Source organism: Polypterus senegalus, chromosome 3, assembly GCF_016835505.1.
Source record: "Polypterus senegalus isolate Bchr_013 chromosome 3, ASM1683550v1, whole genome shotgun sequence".
Lineage (NCBI taxonomy): Eukaryota > Metazoa > Chordata > Cladistia > Polypteriformes > Polypteridae > Polypterus > Polypterus senegalus.
This window is the reverse complement of record NC_053156.1, coordinates 193,857,308-193,875,364: the sequence shown is the minus strand read 5'-3', so window position 1 is coordinate 193,875,364 and position 18,057 is coordinate 193,857,308. Positions and strand designations below refer to the sequence as shown.

The 18,057-nt window shown below is 36.3% G+C and overlaps 1 protein-coding gene across 5 annotated transcripts in view; it reads left to right on the top strand.

Moving 5' to 3' along the window:
* LOC120525764 (leucine-rich repeat and fibronectin type-III domain-containing protein 2-like) overlaps window positions 1-18,057 on the top strand; it is a 904,115-nt gene that overhangs the window by 757,603 nt on the left and 128,455 nt on the right. For 4 of the 5 annotated variants that reach the window (XM_039748348.1, XM_039748350.1, XM_039748351.1 and 1 more), the window contains one exon: window positions 1,962-2,032. The gene's annotated coding sequence lies outside the window, so the exon portion shown is untranslated. Of the gene's footprint in view, window positions 1-1,961; window positions 2,033-7,840; window positions 7,918-18,057 lie in introns of all 5 variants that reach the window. The other variant, XM_039748349.1, reaches the window with a different exon arrangement.

The window sequence follows — 18,057 nt, the reverse complement described above, 5'->3', positions numbered from 1 at the left end:
ACACTTTTTGAATGGATGAGAGGATACTGTAGTTTATGTTTAACTGTTATTTCATAGTTTTGTTTAAATGATGGATCCCATTATTTTTTAAAAACATTGACCTATTTTTCTTTGACTATAAATTGTATAACATTTCTCATTTCAAGAATTAGTCAGTTTTGATGTACATTTTTCCCCGGCTATATCTGATATGCACATACAGTATAAACATTATCAAGTTCAGTTTAGTAACATATACGGTATAAAGAATATTTTTTATTTGTTTAGGCTAAAAAGTCTGTATAAATCTAAGTTATCAATTTATTTTAAAATTTGCAATTACCGGTTTTCAATCTTAGTAAACAGGAGACCAACTTGTGAACAAAATGTATGTAAATGCATTGCTGACCCACAGCAGAATTTTACTGCTCAAAGGTTGATCTTTGATGGCTCGTGAGACACAGAAGAGATTCTCATTTATCTTTAGTTTAGGAATTTTCTTTGTTTGACATGTTCCTTATGAGAAATAACCTTAGATTTAAAGGAGACATGAGATACAGCTGAGGTAAAAAATGTTCATTTGTTTGAGAATTTGTTTTGAAAAGCGTGTTATATTTTGTGAAGTGTCGTTCTATTCTTGATAGATTTCTTTCAAGACTTCATTATTATTGGATAGATGCCTTTATCCAAGGTGACTTACAACATCTGAGATATGATTGGTTCCATTTCTTTTGTTTATCCCAATTAGAGCACAGTCAAATGAAGTGACTTTCTTGTGGTCTCATAGTTGTCAGTAATGGGATTTGAACCTACAGTCTCAGGGCCTGAAGTCCAATGTCTTAATGACTATGCCACACGGACTATCCTTTCTTCCATAATGAGCCTAATCTAATTGGAGCACAGCAATATAAAGTATAGCTACTAATATGATTAATCAGAAGCAAGGACTACAGTTTTGTGATCAAGGTAAAGTGTTTTATTACCAGGAATGACTGGTCATTCATTTCACCATATATTACTGAAGACCCAATACAAATAATTTCAAATTGCAAAAGTCAAACTACTTGGAAAATTTGAGTCCTTTTTATGACGTTGCTGAGGTCGCTGCCAAAGTGCAAGAGGAGACATTTGTGAAACTACAAGGCTACTTTGTTTCAGGAGAAAAATCTCAGAAGCATGTCTCCATTTTATTTGCTTCTGATCATATTGTTTTTCTAGGAGGCACCACAAATATATTAAGGAGATCTCTTTTTTTGACATTTCATTCCTATGGGTGTGTGAAATATAGAGAATGTAGCATCAGAATGTAACAAAAAATATTTTTCTATCTTATCAACAGTACAACAAATTCAGTATACAGGTATGTGTATTAGGGACTAAAATGGCTAATACAGTATGTTTAGTGTTTTTCATTTCAGCACATTGTCAATCATTGTATTGTAGTAAATTCAGGACTTTATTCTCTAAAACCTTTAACTATCTAGTGATTTAGCTTTTTGCTTTCCATGCCATTATTTTAAAATGTGGGCATTTGTTTATAATAAATATCTTAAATGGAAATGCTCCAGTTTTTTGTTTAAGTTGTTCCTTTGCCTGTTTTATATTTTTTGCTGAGAGATGTGTTCAGTTAAAATCTTCTCTTTTGGCCACTAACACCTTTACCTCTGCAGTGATAAGAAAAGGTTGAACAATATACAGCAGACATTCACCCTTTTGTGCTTTGCCCTTATTGCTTATTATCTTCTATAGAGTTGGGGTCAAGAGTAGATGAAAGTATGAGCCCCTTTACTGTAATAACCAATGGCTTTTTTGGACCTAAACAAGTTTTATACTTACAGTATTTCAAGTTGCATTGCCTCTCTCTTTTCCAGGATAAATGTACATATTCAACCTAAATTAAAAATATATGAACAACAGAAAAAAAAATGCATGAAAGAGTTTCACGTTATTTTTTCTTTTGAATTTTTTTTTTACTATTTTAGGCCAGAAACAGAAAGTCCAAACCAGGAGACAGCGTGACGGTGGCCCTATGGCAGAATTCTGCTCTAAATAGGTAAATCTTTTGAATGTAAAATGAATTAGCTGCTGCTGACAGTACTGAAGATTCTGTGGCTATTTGCCAATACAATGCTTTTGATCTTAGGAAGTGGCATCAGCCAATTTCCTGTATAGTTTTTATTTAGTTTGGTGAGAATAATGATAATATAATTATTTGCTAAAGAATATAAAATTAAGTAGTACGCTACTTTGCAGATAGACCATGAAGCTGACAAAATAAAAACTCTCAAATTTATTGGAAAGGTGATAGCAGCTTTGATTGGGCAACCTGTATTTTAGGAAATGTGAAATAAAAAAACACATTATCATTATCCTCAGTCTTCCAACAGTGCCCCAGAAGTAGTAAATTGTGATATACTTATTTTAAAGGAAAGGGGGAACTCTACGTGCTACAGTATAGTGATTCTTATTTTCCCCCATGCACTGTACAGTGACTCTCAGTTGCAAAACCTCCAGTGTGGAGTATGACATGTAAAATTTTCAGTAGATTAATTTAAAATAAAATGTATAATGTGATGTATATTACTTCATGGTTACTCTGAAAAAGCTACAATACATGACATGTAATGGAATTGTTGTTTTATTATAATTTTGTGTATATCATGATGTCTACTAAACTAAGGTGCCCTAAAAATACTCTCTAAAGGAATTTAGAATAGCATCCATAAATGTAGTGTATTATCCTGACATGACTGCCTGAAGTGTTTGTGGGGAGCAGGACATACCTTACAGATCAATAAGGTGAGGTTTTTATGATGACAGATCCTTTGAGATGGAGGAGAGTGATTTTTGGCACTGTTATGTAAATATGAAATGCCAGCTTTGCCACTTAAATTTAAATGACACAGCTTTACAGGTATGGAAATTATTAAATAAAAAATAAATGGTACCTGAACAAGTAAAATGTTAACAATGGGTTGACGATTAGATTGCAGAGAAAAGCAACACAATTCTACCCATTTGTGCCTTTTCTGTGTATGAAGCCCTTTAGAAAGAAGAAATACTGAAAATATTAAATTGACATGGGCCTAGGATTTTCTGCATAATGCAGATAACAGGAAGTATTGCAGCAGAAAGCAGTAAATTCTAGTTGGAGTGTGACCTTCAACAAAGAGAAACTCCTATAAAGTAAGATCTAAACATTGCATCCTACTTAATTAAGATAAGCTAGCTATTCATATTTTATTTGGCTGCTGAGCCACATATGCATATTTTATGACCTAAATTACTGTCACGAAGAATAAGTGCCTCTGAATAATTTAAAAGTCTGAAATTATCTTTACTCAAGGGCTAGTTCCTACCTTGCACCCATTGCCGCTGGGATGGGATCCAGGTTCTTGTGCCCCTGTAATATGTGAAATTATTTTTGGTTTATTACACTGAGTTAATGAGTTCTAGTAGATTTCAGTCCATAGAGAACATTGTTCTGCAGCTCAGTGCATGTCACTTATATTATGCAATTTAGCTGCTTTAAGACTAGAAGTTATATAATCCTGGAAAACAGACAGCAAAGTAAAGTAGATTCCAAAGCACTACAATCTTACTACTCACTCACAATTCATTTATTTTTAAAAATGCTAATTTCTTGATATTTTAATTTTAATACATTTTAATACAAATTACATTATATACTGTGTGATGGGCACGCCAACAGAGTGGAAAAACCAGGGGAGAGGACATTGATGAGACAATACATCCCCTGGGACACTAGAGGGCAGCCATCTTGAGGGCTGTGGCATAACGGATTCCTGCAGGGCATGTCAGGAGCTGGAGTTTGGTGAAACCCTGTTGGTTCCGTGGTGGCTGCCAGGGGGAGCTGCAGAGCCCTATAGAGGACCTCCAGCACACCTGGGAGTGATTTCAGGTAATACTGATGAGCCACCTGGAATACTCCCGAGACCTGAATAAGAGGAGCCGCCTCACTCCTTTAAATGGCCAGAGTCAGGAGGAGTGGAGACAGGAAGACTGGCGGCAAGAAGGGACTGTATATTGATGTGTTGCTCATTTGGTAATGAGTGCACGTTTTGCAGTAAATAATTATGGATGTATAGATAGATAGATAATTTATTAATCCCCAAGGGGAAATTCACTTACTCCAGCAGCAGTATACTGATAAAAACAATATTAAATTAAAGAGTGATAAAAATGCAGAGCAAGTTAAAAAATGCAAGGTGGAGAGTGCAAGGCAGGTATAACAGTCAATAACATTGTATAGTTTTAACGTTTATCTGGGTAGAATTGAAGAGTCGCATAGTGTGGGGGAGGAACGATCTCCTCAGTCTATCTGGAGATGATCCTGTTCAGTGGATGCAGTGGATTCTCCATGATGGACAGGAGCCTGTTCAGTGCCCGTCGCTCTGCCACAGATGTCAAACTGTCCAGCTCCGTGCCTACAATAGAGCCTGCCCTCCTCACCAGTTTGTCTAGGCGTGAGGCGTCTGTCTTCTTTATGTTGCCTCCCCAGCACACCACCGCATAGAGCAGGGCGCTCGCCACAACCTTCTGATAGAACATCTGTTGAACCTGTGTCCTGCCTGTGTGTGTCTGGGTTAGGGTGGCTGTATGTCCCCTGGTGGCTTGTCACAACTGGTACAACATAAATTGTCTTTCCTTAATGCTTCAATTTTTAACTGATGTTTCTGCCTTTGCAATTTTACATTATCAAGAAAACAACTACTAACTACTTCAGCAATAACCACGTCCTAATATACTGAGAACTGATATTTAAGTAGTTACAGTAGATGCAAGTATAATGTAACTTGAAATATAGGGATCTACAGTCCTAATTCATGTGGTACTTTTTTAATGGTATTTAATTTATATTATTTTTAACTTGGTTCAGCAAATGTAAAACATAAGAAAGGATCTATTGTTGTTCTGCTTAACTAAACTGAATTTGATTAATCAATCATCAACTTTCAAAATTCTATTGACCATGGAAAGCATTTACAGCCATCGATAGTGCAATAAGTAGACAGTGTAACAGGATGTGCTGCTGCTAGAGACATTGCTAGAAGCTTGTGATGGGTATTGTTAAATTTTGATTTCAATTTTGCAATGAATCATAACTTTATATTGCTTGATTAATCTAAAAGAAGAATTGCCTCATCATATTAAGGACTTAATGAATTTTAACTGACAAGAAATAGTTATATTTCATTTACTCACTTAAACATGTGGTTCTCAATGTTTCTATACCATATCCTCAATAACTGAGGCTTAGCTATATGGCATTGTTCAGTCCTTTGCCTTGTCCCAGCTTAGGACTGTTGAACTTAATCAATAGACATCACAAATTGTCATCACAAAACAAGAACATTTCACCTGTTGTTTCTCTCACCGTTAGTGTTTTTTTCTCCTTTTTGTAACATTTCTTTACATGAATTTACTTAATGACAAAATCTTTAATTCTTTCCAGCAACTTAACTTTAACTTAACTCCAGCAACGGTTCTTGAGGCTGATCCTCCAATTAGCTGTGAACTACCCAATCTCACTGAGATTGCACAGGTGGTGAACCAGCTGAGGGGAGGAAAGGCTATGGGGATCTGTGGTATCCGGGGTGAACTTCTTCAGGCTGGTGGTAAGGCTGTCCTCCTGGCATTGCAAGCAATCTTTGCCTCCATTTCGGAGACTGGCATCATCCTAACTGACTGGAAAATAGGACTTGTCGTCCCTATCTGGAAAGGGAAGGGTGATCGCCTGGATTGCAGGAACTACGGCGGATAACACTGCTCTCTGTGCCAAGTAAGGTCCTTGCATGGGCTGTCCTCAATAGGATCCGCGATCACTTGCTCGCCTACCAGCGACTGGAACAGTCTGGTTTTATGCCTAAGAAGTCTACCATCGACGGCATCCTGGCAGTGAGGGTTCTCATGGAGCGCAAACGCAAATATCAGCAGAGTTTTTTTTGCAGCCTTTCTTGATTTTCATAAAGCGTTCAACTCGGTTGATCGAGCTGCCCTGTGGGACATCCTGAGGTTCACGGGATCCCCTTTAGGTTGCTGGATATCATGGCCAGCCTGTACACTGGTACTGTGAGTGCTGTGCAGAGTGGAGGCAGAACCTCTGTGCTTTTCCCAGTTGATTCTTTTGTTCATCAGGGATGTGTTCTTGCACCTACTCTGTTCAATGCTTGTATGGACTGGGTTTTGGGCAAGGTCATGGGGTCCAGTGGCTGTGGGACATCTGTTGGTGAAGAAAGATTTACGGATCTTGTCTTTGTTGACAATGCTGTGATCTTTGCGGAGTCAATCGAGGCTCAGATCGGGGCGCTCGAGTGACTGAGCGAGGAGTCTGAATGTCTGGACTTGCGAGTGTCCTGGCTAAAAACCAAGATCCAGGCCTTGATCACAGCCGAGAGAGTGTCGCCCTTGTCGAGAGGTTTACTTACCTTGGCAGTGACATTCATGTCTCTGGTGACTCTTCCTATGAAGTCAGTAGATGAATTGGGAGAGCATGGGAGGTCATGAGGTCGCTGGAAAGTGGTGTGTGGCGCTCCCGATGTCTATGCAAAAGGATGAAGTTCCAAGTCTACAATCCTGGTGCTTCCTGTCTTACTATATGGTTGTAAGCCATGGACGCTATCCAATGACCTGAGACAAAGACTGGACTCCTTTGGTACTGTGTCTGTCCGGGTTGCCAGCCAGGATCCCGAGCTGTTTCGTCGTGTAGTTGGTGTGGCAACACATTGTACTAGTGCATGCTCCACAACCTGACTTGACTTGAACTTAACTTGTCTCTGATGTCTTGTCTTCTGTGCTCCTGATGCTTGAAGTGCATTTTCCAAGTCAATGTTTTTGTCTTGTTGTAATTGCCCATCTTGTGTTTATGGCTGTATTTTCCATAGGGTGCTTATTTGGATTCTCCCTTAAGTATTTCTTAATAAATGTGATATTCTGAGTGTATTGTGCTCTAATTGGTGATTAACCTATGGCTGTACTTATAAGTGTAATTGGCACTGGGTTAAATGTTGTTGTAAACTTGTCAGTTTTTTCTTACTTCAGGAGAACCTCATCACCAACCAGTGCTTGGGACAATTTAGCTCTTCGGTGACTATCTGTATAAAGTTTTGATTTATCTTTTTGTTCAGCATTATGGTCATGTGTCTCCAGGTCACCCTATGACATCATAATAGATGGCGATTTTCTCCTCATCTTTTTTTTTGAAAAGCAACTCTGCAGGTCTTTTCCAAGAGGTTGGGTGATTGATATCTCTGTATATTGCAACATACTTTCGAAGCTCTGACATCCAATTCAGTCCTTCAGCTTGTGCTATGTGTATATGTTTCATGTAAATATATTTGAATTTTTTGTTCCACTTCACCATTTCACATGATCCCAGAGACACACACAACAGGACTGCTGAAAACAAATTTTATTTATTTTTTTTTTTTTAAAGTCAACATAATGTTCATTAGTGTAATGAGTAAAATATGATAAACTGCCTAGGCTAAGCAAACACCAGATGTTTTTGTAGGATATAGAACCAAATGGAATGCAAGTCTCCAGTTACATGAGGTTCAATTAGTTCCACTCTGGATGAGCACACAGGCACAAGAAATATAGTCTGATGTGCTTATTAGGACATAAATCATTTTTAGATGCACAAATACTCTATACTGAAATGCAAACACAGTACATGGAAATGCATATCCTAGTATATTAAGGCGTATACAATTTGAGTATCACACATGCTGTACATTATATACTGAAGTTAATAAACTGTAGTGAAACAAACACTTTATTCTGAAATACATGCAGTTGAAAATGAAGATGCATATATCATGTCTTTCCTGCATTACAGCCAGGACAAGCTTTGCCCCACTCTACATCCCATTTACCAAGGAGACAAAATCTCAGCATAAAGTGTAGTGCATTCCAGTAAGTACTACAAGCTTTTCACTATATATTGTATGTACTGTTGAGAATGATTTAAGGCTTAAATGGCCCTTGGTACTTATGTGAAATACCTTTAAATCAACAGAACAAAAGCTGTTCTACAGGAGTTATTAAATAAGAGATTTGTCTTAATTAACAAGTCTGATTTCTCAAAGGTAGTCTTAAATTTGGAACAAGTATAAAAAACAAGGACAAATGATGAAAATAAAGTATCAGTAGTTTTATGACATTTAAAATTTGAATTTGATTGGTCCTTTAAATATTACTTGTTTGCAAGTGTTATTAACTTCCTCATGGCTCGTTCATATACTAATATAAACATAAATGTCACAAATGTGATGAAATGTTCAAAAACCCAACCTGAAAAGTGTTTAGTTAGAAAAGCAACTTGTCTTGAGTTTCTGTAAATAAATGTATCTTGAATTATAATGCTGCTCATTAATTCATGTCTGCCTGTTATATTAAGCTTTTCACTATTTATTATAGTGTCTTTTCATCTATCCATTACATATTGCGTTTCCTATCTAATTTTCTTCCTTTATATAAAGTCTTTGCTATGCCTCCCAAGAGTACATAGTGTTTGGTGATTTTTCCAGTAAGGAAGACACAGTTTGGAAGTCACGTAGTTCTACATACCAATCATGGTGTGTTAAAGTGTTGCAAATTAGAAATTCCACTGTACTCTATGCAAGGGTAAATACCAATAATAATAATAACCCTAATGACTCTATAAACCTCTAATGTAGCAAAGGTATGATAATATTAGAATTTGAATATTATATATCAGGTAGTCCCCAAATCCAAACATTCCTCTATTCCAGAAGAAAGCTAACATGGTTTGCAGAATGAAAGCTTTAATTGCTACTAGTAAAATGCTATATCAGAAGAATTTTATAGGTGCCAAATAAAAATCAGAGGAACAAATGTAAGGTGATCTACCTTACATCCTGTAGAATACAGTATTAAAAAAGTCCACTAAAATATAAGTGTACGCTTGTGACACAGCTGAGAACAAAGAAGATGTGCATAGTTTAAAAAAAACATATACATTTGAAACTCACACTTTCAGTGCTCTTATTCTGTTTGGTGATTAAGCATGTGACTTTGTGATATTTCTGCTGCCTCACACTCCTTAAGCCCTAGGTTGATCCCAGGATTTATGTAGTATCACTGGCCTGTTTGGGTTTCTCCCTACTTTCCAAACACATGCTGTCAGACTGATTGGCTTGTTTCTGTCTCGGGGCTGGTAGTTCTGGGGTAAGCTCTTGGTCCCTGCAGTCCTTAACACAAATTTATTTATTTATGGTCTGCAACTTGAGCTCAGGTCTCCAGGATTACTTGGAAGAATATGTCAGTATGCACACAGTTGCAAAGGATTGCAAAATGGCTGTGCATTTAAAACAGCACAGTTACTGCAGCAAATAAAATGTAACTGGAACATTATAAAAGGAGTTCATCCTGAAAAAATACTTTCCAGTGTAAGAAATGGGTTTATCTTTCCTATAATAGATGGCAACATGGTACATTTGTTAGGAAGTATTTTATAGAATTAAATTTATATAATAAATTACTGTCTCTAATAAATTAGGTTTTATTTAATTTGCCTCTGGTAATTATGGTCATAGTCTTATTTTACACATTGCATTGCACATTTCACCTCCTGCCCCTTCCCACAACATTCGCTAGATGTGTGATTCTGCCAGCACAGATGAACATCTTTCACCCCCAGTCACAATGTTTAGATCAATATTAGATTTCTATTGTACATAATAAGCTTTGTTCTTGGAAACAGTGAATGCTTCAGGCGGCAACAGCAGCACCTTACAAATGTACAGCATAACAAACAAGTACCCTCCACCTCCATGCCAATGGGGATTATTTTGCAGTGTTGTTCATAAAGTGACTTTTGCTTTCACTAGTACAATAAAAGAAAAATACTCTTTTTGAATTAAAAGCATATTTGAACTATTCATCAGGAGCTTTCATTTGTACTGTAAGCCATGTGCTCACCAAACATCATCTACCACAAAGCTCATATTCTAATTTTTGTAAAGTTTAATAAAACCAAAACATATATTTGGTAGCACTACATAATTTGGAACTACATATAAAGAAATATTTTCTTCCCAGCTTCATAAATTTAAAATATTAATCTTTTCATGTGCTTCCCGAGTCCACATATTCTAATACAGTGTTTCTGGAGGCCAGAGCATCACGGGGTACACTCACTCCAGTAAACGCATAAAAAGACATTTTAGACCAATAATCACCATAGACTGTATACTTCAAGAATTTAAGATAAAACCATAATACCAAATGGAGAATTACCACAGTGTTGCCTTAGCTTAAGCATTTTCAAGTTTGTTGTTATATTTCACCCTTTGTCCCTTATTTTACATATTATTTAGCCATTGTTAGTATTCTTTGGCTTATAATTTTGTCACATTGTCACAATTTGGTTTTAAGAATTTTGAGAAGTATGAGTTGACAATTTAATCTGTAGAAAGAAGCAGTTGACATTACAGTAATAATTGAAACTGATCATGAGCTTATTTCATGTAAGTTTCCATGCCAGCAGTTTGTAGCATTGTCCAATTTACACATTAGCCCAAGGGAAAACCACATCACCTGAACTGCTTGCATCTTTGTTTAGTGCATTGACAGTGTGAAATGATCTGCTTCTGTAGTTAGTTTAGCTTTTTCAAAACATAAAACTCATTGCTTAAAACAGTCTGTGTAAAGGAATACTTTTGACAAGTGTATTTTTCTGAAGGTAAGAGCACAGTGTTTGACACGGTCGGATCTGTAATTTTCTAAATATGGAATTGTCCAACAAAACTCTATTATATTCTGTGGTTGATGACTGACTTTTCTGAGTATTTTCATTTAACAAAAGTTGTCAGATATTAATTACTAAGCTTTGAAAAACATTGTGTGAGATGTGTCCAGTCTTTTGAACTTCATAATGATATGATGGTAGAGTTTTGGCTGACATCTCCGTTTGTTTCAAATAGAAAGTGAACTGCTGATATACCCTGCCTCAGAAATACATTATGTCATTCTAGAGATTTTCTGAAATATAATCTGCTATCCTGCTTCTCTAAGCACCATGTATTTTTTTAATAGCAACATGTCTGTCACAATGGGAGAGGAGGTGTTCTCTACCACTTTAAATATGTTATGCACTAATGAGTGGTTGGCCTTACCATTATTTTTAAATTTGGATCTGGATTAACTTTATTAATTCCAAGGGGAAATTAAAATGCATACAGTAGCAGAAACATAAAACCAAAGATAAATTAATATATAAATGAATGTATATTGTGCAGATATTTCATAATGGTATTTGAAAAATAAACTTAGAGTTCCCCGGGAGGCATCACTGAATTGCCTGATAGCACCGGATACAAATGACCCCCAGAGGCGTTTCTTAGCACATTGTTGTAAAATGAGCCTGTGGCTAAAAGTGCTCAAAGAGCACCTCCTGGAGGGGATTGAGGGGATTTTTCATGATGGCATCCAATTTTGTGACCATCCTCTTTCCTACAACTGTTTCCAGTTTGTCCAGGGTTCGTCCTGTGATGGAGCAGGCTTTCCTGATAAGTTTATTTAGGCACTGTGCTTCTTTTGAGCTCAAGTTGCTTCCTCAGGAGACCACAGTGTAGAACACCACACTGGCTACTACTGATTGATGGAACATTTCCATTAGCTTGCTGCACACATCAAAAGACCTGAATCTCTTTGACAAGTGCAGTCTGTTCTGGCCCCTCTTGTACAGCGCCACTGTGTTATTAGACCAGTCCAGTTGTTGTTTATATGGACCCCCAGGTACTTGTAGCTTTACACCTATTCCATGTCCTGCCCTTGTATGACAACTGGTCTCCAAGGCTTCTCAGCACATCTGTAGTCAACCACCAGCTCTTTTGCCTTTCTGATGTTGAGTTTTAAGTTGTTGTCCCTGCACCACCATACAAAGTCCTCCTCAGCCTTCCAGTAGTCTGATTCACCTCCATTATTAATGCAGCCTATGATGGACAAGTGATGTGAAGTTTTCTGTAGATGGCATATACTCTACCTGAGTAGAGGGTGAGCTGGAAGGGAGACAGAACAGTAGGTGAATCCAGATTCCACACCTTGATCTTTTCCACCAGTCGATGGTGTTAAAAGCCCTGGAAAAGTCAAAGAATATTAGAAGTGTGCTGCTGGCTTTGTCCAACTGGGAGTAGGCTCTGTGGAGCTTGTAAATAAGAGCATCTTCCAGGGGTCATAACTGTTTTAAGACCAGCCGCATAAAGGTTCTCTTGACATGTGAAGTAAGAGCAACTGGTCTGAAGTCCTTGGGATCACTGGAATGACCTTTCTTTGGCACTGGGACCACACATGATGTTTTCCACAGCTGCTCTGGCAGAGCTCAAAAAGGTGATTCAAAGAATGTTTCAAATGAGACATCAAAAGGCCAAGTCTAGCATATATAAAAAGCGTAGAATAGCAGAATTTCTTAGCATGTTCAAAAGCCTTTTACTTTAAGAGTTGAATTGCCATCATCACATCACATTGTGACATATTGAATCTCTGTAACAGTAAAATATTGCCCAACAATTCCTAATTAAAAACAATGAAAATAAATGACTCAATATAGACAAATACTAAACCAAAGTATAGTCAAAAACATTGAAATGAAATTTATGTTAAATGTGCAGTAAAGCAAAATTGATCTCAAAGATTAGAATTTAAAAAGTGTGAAAATATTAATTCCTGCTAATTTTATAATTGAGATATGGCCAAATATGAACGGGAAAACAAAAATTCCAAGAAAAAAAAATCCATTGTCCAAATATACTTCTCTGACACATGTGGACAATTGTGTCAAGGTTACAGTTAGGATGATATAAGCTACCTGGACTTTCTTCACTCTCTGCACATTCTGTAATATCATAGAAATGATAAAATGACTTGTTTAAATTCTCCTGTTGTCTCTGGTGTCACTTTTCATGCAGAAAATATTTTAATTGAGCAGTGGTGGCAAGTGTCACAGGAAGATATTGGGAAAACTAAACAAATGAATATGGTCAGTACCATTCATAATGTTTGCCCAACTTTCTTCTTAGATAAATGACTTACAGACAGAATTAAAATATGAAGCCTGTAATCAGCAGCTGTACCCTATGTAATCTACACTTATTTAGTGAGTCTTTGGCCTGGATTTACATTTTAGGCTGTCTGTGCATCATTTACATACACAGTAAGACTGTAGATCTTCAAAGCACCTTAACTAATGGCTCAATCTTCTACAGTAATTTTATATATGCTTTAGGAAATCAGCATCTTAAGATCATAGTGTGCACTCCAGTATTTCTATAAGTCATGTAAAGCTTTACTCTCTATGTTTAAAGTATTTTGATACCAGTTCTAAACTTAACTGGAAGCTATTTGGCCTACTGAGTGATAAGTGATGATACATTTTTACTGGGTTTATCATTTCCACTATTTCAAAACAAATAGTTAATGTTCATTCTCTTTGACATTGCTAATTAAAAGCACAGATGGCTGCTGGCTTCAGAAAACCACAAAAAGACAAACTTGCACTCTTAACAAGTCTGGGCCCACTGGATAAGCCTCACACTAGGCAGCCTAGCTCCAAACTCAAAATTCATGTTTCTGGACTACCACAGGCCCACAATTGAGGCCAATGCTTTTAAAATGTCAAAAATGGCTTTTCAGGACATGGTGAAAAACCATTTAAAAGCCAGTAGTCCAAACGATAAACAAAAATAACATTTCATTATATTTAATGAATTTATTAAAGAATTCAAAGAATGGCATAGCAGGGAAAAACAGCAAGAATAAAAAAAGTAAATAATTCCAATAAACTGCAAAAAAAAAACCAACAAAACTTTAAGACAAAGCAGGGGTCGATACTGGTAATTTGAAAGGCAAAGTACAAATCCTAAAAAAACAGGAATCCGAAATAAGTAAATGCAATGTTAAGGCTGCTTACCCATCAACAGCTTTGGATAAAATACTGCTCAGTCCAATACCCTGTGTGCAAAATTAGGTGCGCTACATAGGGCAAAAAAACAAAACAAAAGCTTAATACAGATAATCTTAACATAATGCAGCACTGAAACATAAAAATAAATAACACCATATCAAACAAATAAAATACAATAAAGACAAAATTAAAATAATATAATATGAAAAATAATATTGAAAAACATCACAAAGATTAAACAAAAAAAAAAAAACAACAAACTTGAGCTAAGAAAAAGACCCTGACAGAAGTATAATAGCAATAGCAGACAGCTAGGCAGAATGTATTCTAAACTTTTTAGTTTCTTTAGTTAAATATCAGAAATGGGTAAATGTGTACTAATCTTTTTTCATTTACAAAATCATGATGATGCTCAAGGGGATTGAATACTTTTGCATGCCACTACATTTCCCATCAGAAGAAAGAAAATATGAATAAACATGAAATCAGTAAATGTCCCACTACTAAGCTTCAAAGTCATCACATTTTACTTCACAACACAATAACTACAATAAAAAAGTAAATAAATAGACTAACTATAGGAGTTCCTGTTTGAGCAGACTTTAGAATGTCTTTGACAATATGTTAATGTTTTGTCTGTACCATGACCTGTGTGAAAGTCCAACTAAAACTTAATATAATTGGAATGAATAAGGTGAGATAGAAGTTGTGAAGTTATTTTCTCCAGTAGTTTAGAAAAAATATAACTTTGACATTGGTCTATGCTGTAGTTATTAGGCATATTTATTTTATATCTGATTTTCTTCAGTAATGTATATTTTTATTTATTTATTTATTTTCATTTTATTGATTTTATTGTAATCATTCCATACAAATAGATTTTTACAAAAAATAGGATTGAAAACAAATCAACCCCCACCCCTGAGAAAAGGAGAGCATGGCCAGCGGAGTAAAACTGAAAGCTAGTAAAAATAAATAAAGTGATGAGTTTAACAGGCGGATAAAGATAAATGGAGAAGAAGAAGAAATGGGAAGAGAATCTGCTTCCTCAGTACTTTAACACTAGAATTACTAGAGCCTACGAAAAAACTTGTAATTCCGTCCCACCTTAAATCGCTTCTTAAAATCGTTCACAGCTCTCCACCAGCGTCTTTTGTCATCTAAATGTGCTGATAAAAATCAGGCTGCAAGCAGCCGGCTATTCCATCCCCCACCGACTTAGAACGTGCACAAACTTCTCCCAGCTCATGCCTTGATTGATTATCTGGGAGTGAAGTGGAGTTTTAGAGTGGAAATAATAGATCATTATTTGGAATACACGCATTTCACGTGTGTTCCGTTTCTACAGTAATCCATGTAAACGCATTTTTAAAACAGAAACGTTTTTCATATTGTAGTAGTAAATGACAAAATATAAGCATAAACTATATAATGTATGAAGCCTGAAGTCCAAATATCAAACACTTTCACAAAAGGTACAAATATAACAGAACAAGTATGCTTTTATTCAAAAATATAACTGCAGAAAAAAGCCACCTTAGCATGCCATATTGACACATACTTACTATAGCTGCCATGGTAGCATAATGGTATCAGCCGCTGACTAGTATCCAAAATGTCATGAGTTCAATCCCACATGGTTCAGTTTTGAGAAGTAAACTGCTCTTATTCTTACTATTTTAGAATAAAAACATGCATTTGATTTCAGTGTGTAACAGCCAGTGTAGTTTATGATATTTCTAAAGGTTAGTTTTTGTTTTTTTACTCACTTTTCATTCTCTCAGTCGTGTTCAGGATCCTTCCCTACCCCCCATCTGAGAATGCTGTTTTCACATAAAGATGCGCTGTAGCTCTGCAGCGTACATGTGACTGCATTCTCGTACCAATGCTTGCGAACTGAAGTGCCTGCGTGCACTTTTCGTGGCATTACACGTCTATTTTTTTGAGCATGCCCGTGTCGCTCAAACACAGGAACATATGTTGGTGTACAAGAATAAAAAACAAGTGCACTTTTATTCTAGACTATAAGTGAAGAAAAAATAAAGCAAGTTACAGTAGGCGGTTGATACAACAGCTTGCGTGGTGCAATGCTAAGAACTGCTGATTTCCGATCCGTGCTATATAAAATCATCACATTCAAATATTAACAATTCCCACACACCCTTCCTACATTCACGACATGTGTACTTGTTGCAGTGTACACATCTCTCTGTGCTATGGTTCCTATTACACTGAATAAGCACCTGACATTGTACTTTCTTCCCTATATAAATAACATTCGAGTATAGCACGTCTCCAAATAAATCACATTCGAGTATAGCGTGTCTCCAAATAAATCACATTTGAGTTATAGCGCGTCTTTATGTGAAAACAGCATTGTCAGATTTTGGGATCGTGAACGCGACTGAGAGAATGGAACTGAATTTAAAAAAAAGCTAACCTTTACAATTATCATGCATTTACACTGGCTCTTACAGACTGACTGAAATCAAATGTATGTTTTTATTCTAAAATAGTTAAGTACATGCAATATTATTTGAAAACGAACAGTGTCAGATCGGCTTTGAATACACGCTGCGACGCTGAACTCCCTGTCTATCTACATAGTATGAGTCTATATATACTATACTATATAGTCTATATATATTGTATGAGAATTCCCACACCTCTATTTTTCTTTGTAAAGCTGGAATGGAGCATTTGGCCAGTCCAGTCTTTTTGCAGCCAGAACCGATCTTTGCTTAGTATGTGGGTCTCCTGTAAAAATACAATTTTTCTTTTTGTAAAAACTCGATTGCTTTGTATGGATTGTAATAAAATTAATAAAAAAATACTATTTTAGTGTTTAGACCTGTTAGATGAAAGAATATTTTCTTTCTCTTTAATTCGTGATTCAGACCTTTAACATTCCAGCTCACAAAGTTAACTGTCCCATCATGGAGACATTGATTCTGAATTTTTGATATTTTGTAGTTTTAACTGGAAGTGAGACAGCTTTAACCTTAATTTCCAATTTTCCCCACAAGTTATTGCCATACAGCCTATTGTTACGTTGGTAATTATAATTATAAGGATTAAAAGGATAGATTAGATATAGCTTGCTCTTTTCTCTCCCCTATCCCCCCACCCCCATCCCCCACCCCCATTTTGCCTCCCTACATGAGGCTGGACCCCACTTCACAAAGTCCCAGTCCGCTGACACAGAGACAGAGCATGTCCAAAATAAAACAAGCCCCCCAGCAGCGGCGTTTGAGGATTAAAAAGTAGAGATATCTATTGATGATAAAGTCTAAATATTATATGCATAAAATGTAATCTTCAACAGTCTTGAAATATTAAGATAATAAACCCAGGGAATGGTGTTAAAAAGTGGCCCTGGATAAGCATAGTAAACCCTTATGCAATAATGACAATAACAATAAACCAAGAGTATGATGTTAAACAGTCTCCTTTAGAGTAGTAAAAAAAAAAAAAACCACTACCCCTTTATCTGATAAGCATACTTTAATTTCTTCCACACATACACTATGCGTATAATTGTAATTAAAACATAAACAGAAAGTGGCCGAGATGAAAAAAGGATGTATAATTATGATACCTGTATCGTTGCAACGCAGATCAGACAGCGGGTAATATCTTCTTGCTATTCCATGACAGGATGCAACTCATTATCGTATTTCAAAAAAGTGACAGGATCAGCTTTCTTAATTCCTTTCCTGCTTCCTCCGTGGAGGAGAAGATGCAATATTTGTCTTGAATTGCCAGTTTCAGTTTGGCAGGATACAAGAGGCTGTATCTGATATCGGCTTTCCATAACCGCTGTTTAATGTTGTAAAAAGCGGCACATTTAGCAGCTGTTGATGGTGAGAAAACAGGAAAAATACGAATGTGGTTATTTTCAAAAATAATCTCTTGTTTCTGTCTGAGAAATGACATTACATTAAGCTTAAATTGTAATCTCTCGAAGCAAACAATTAGAGTCCTAGTTTAGAGGTATTTGATCCACGTATGCGATAAGCTGCTGCTATCTCGGTATCTGATTTAAACTCCTCTCCAATTATTTTGGAGAATAGTTCAGCTACGAGTTTCACTGGATTTGGACTTTCACGATTCTCAGGTAGACCTTCGAT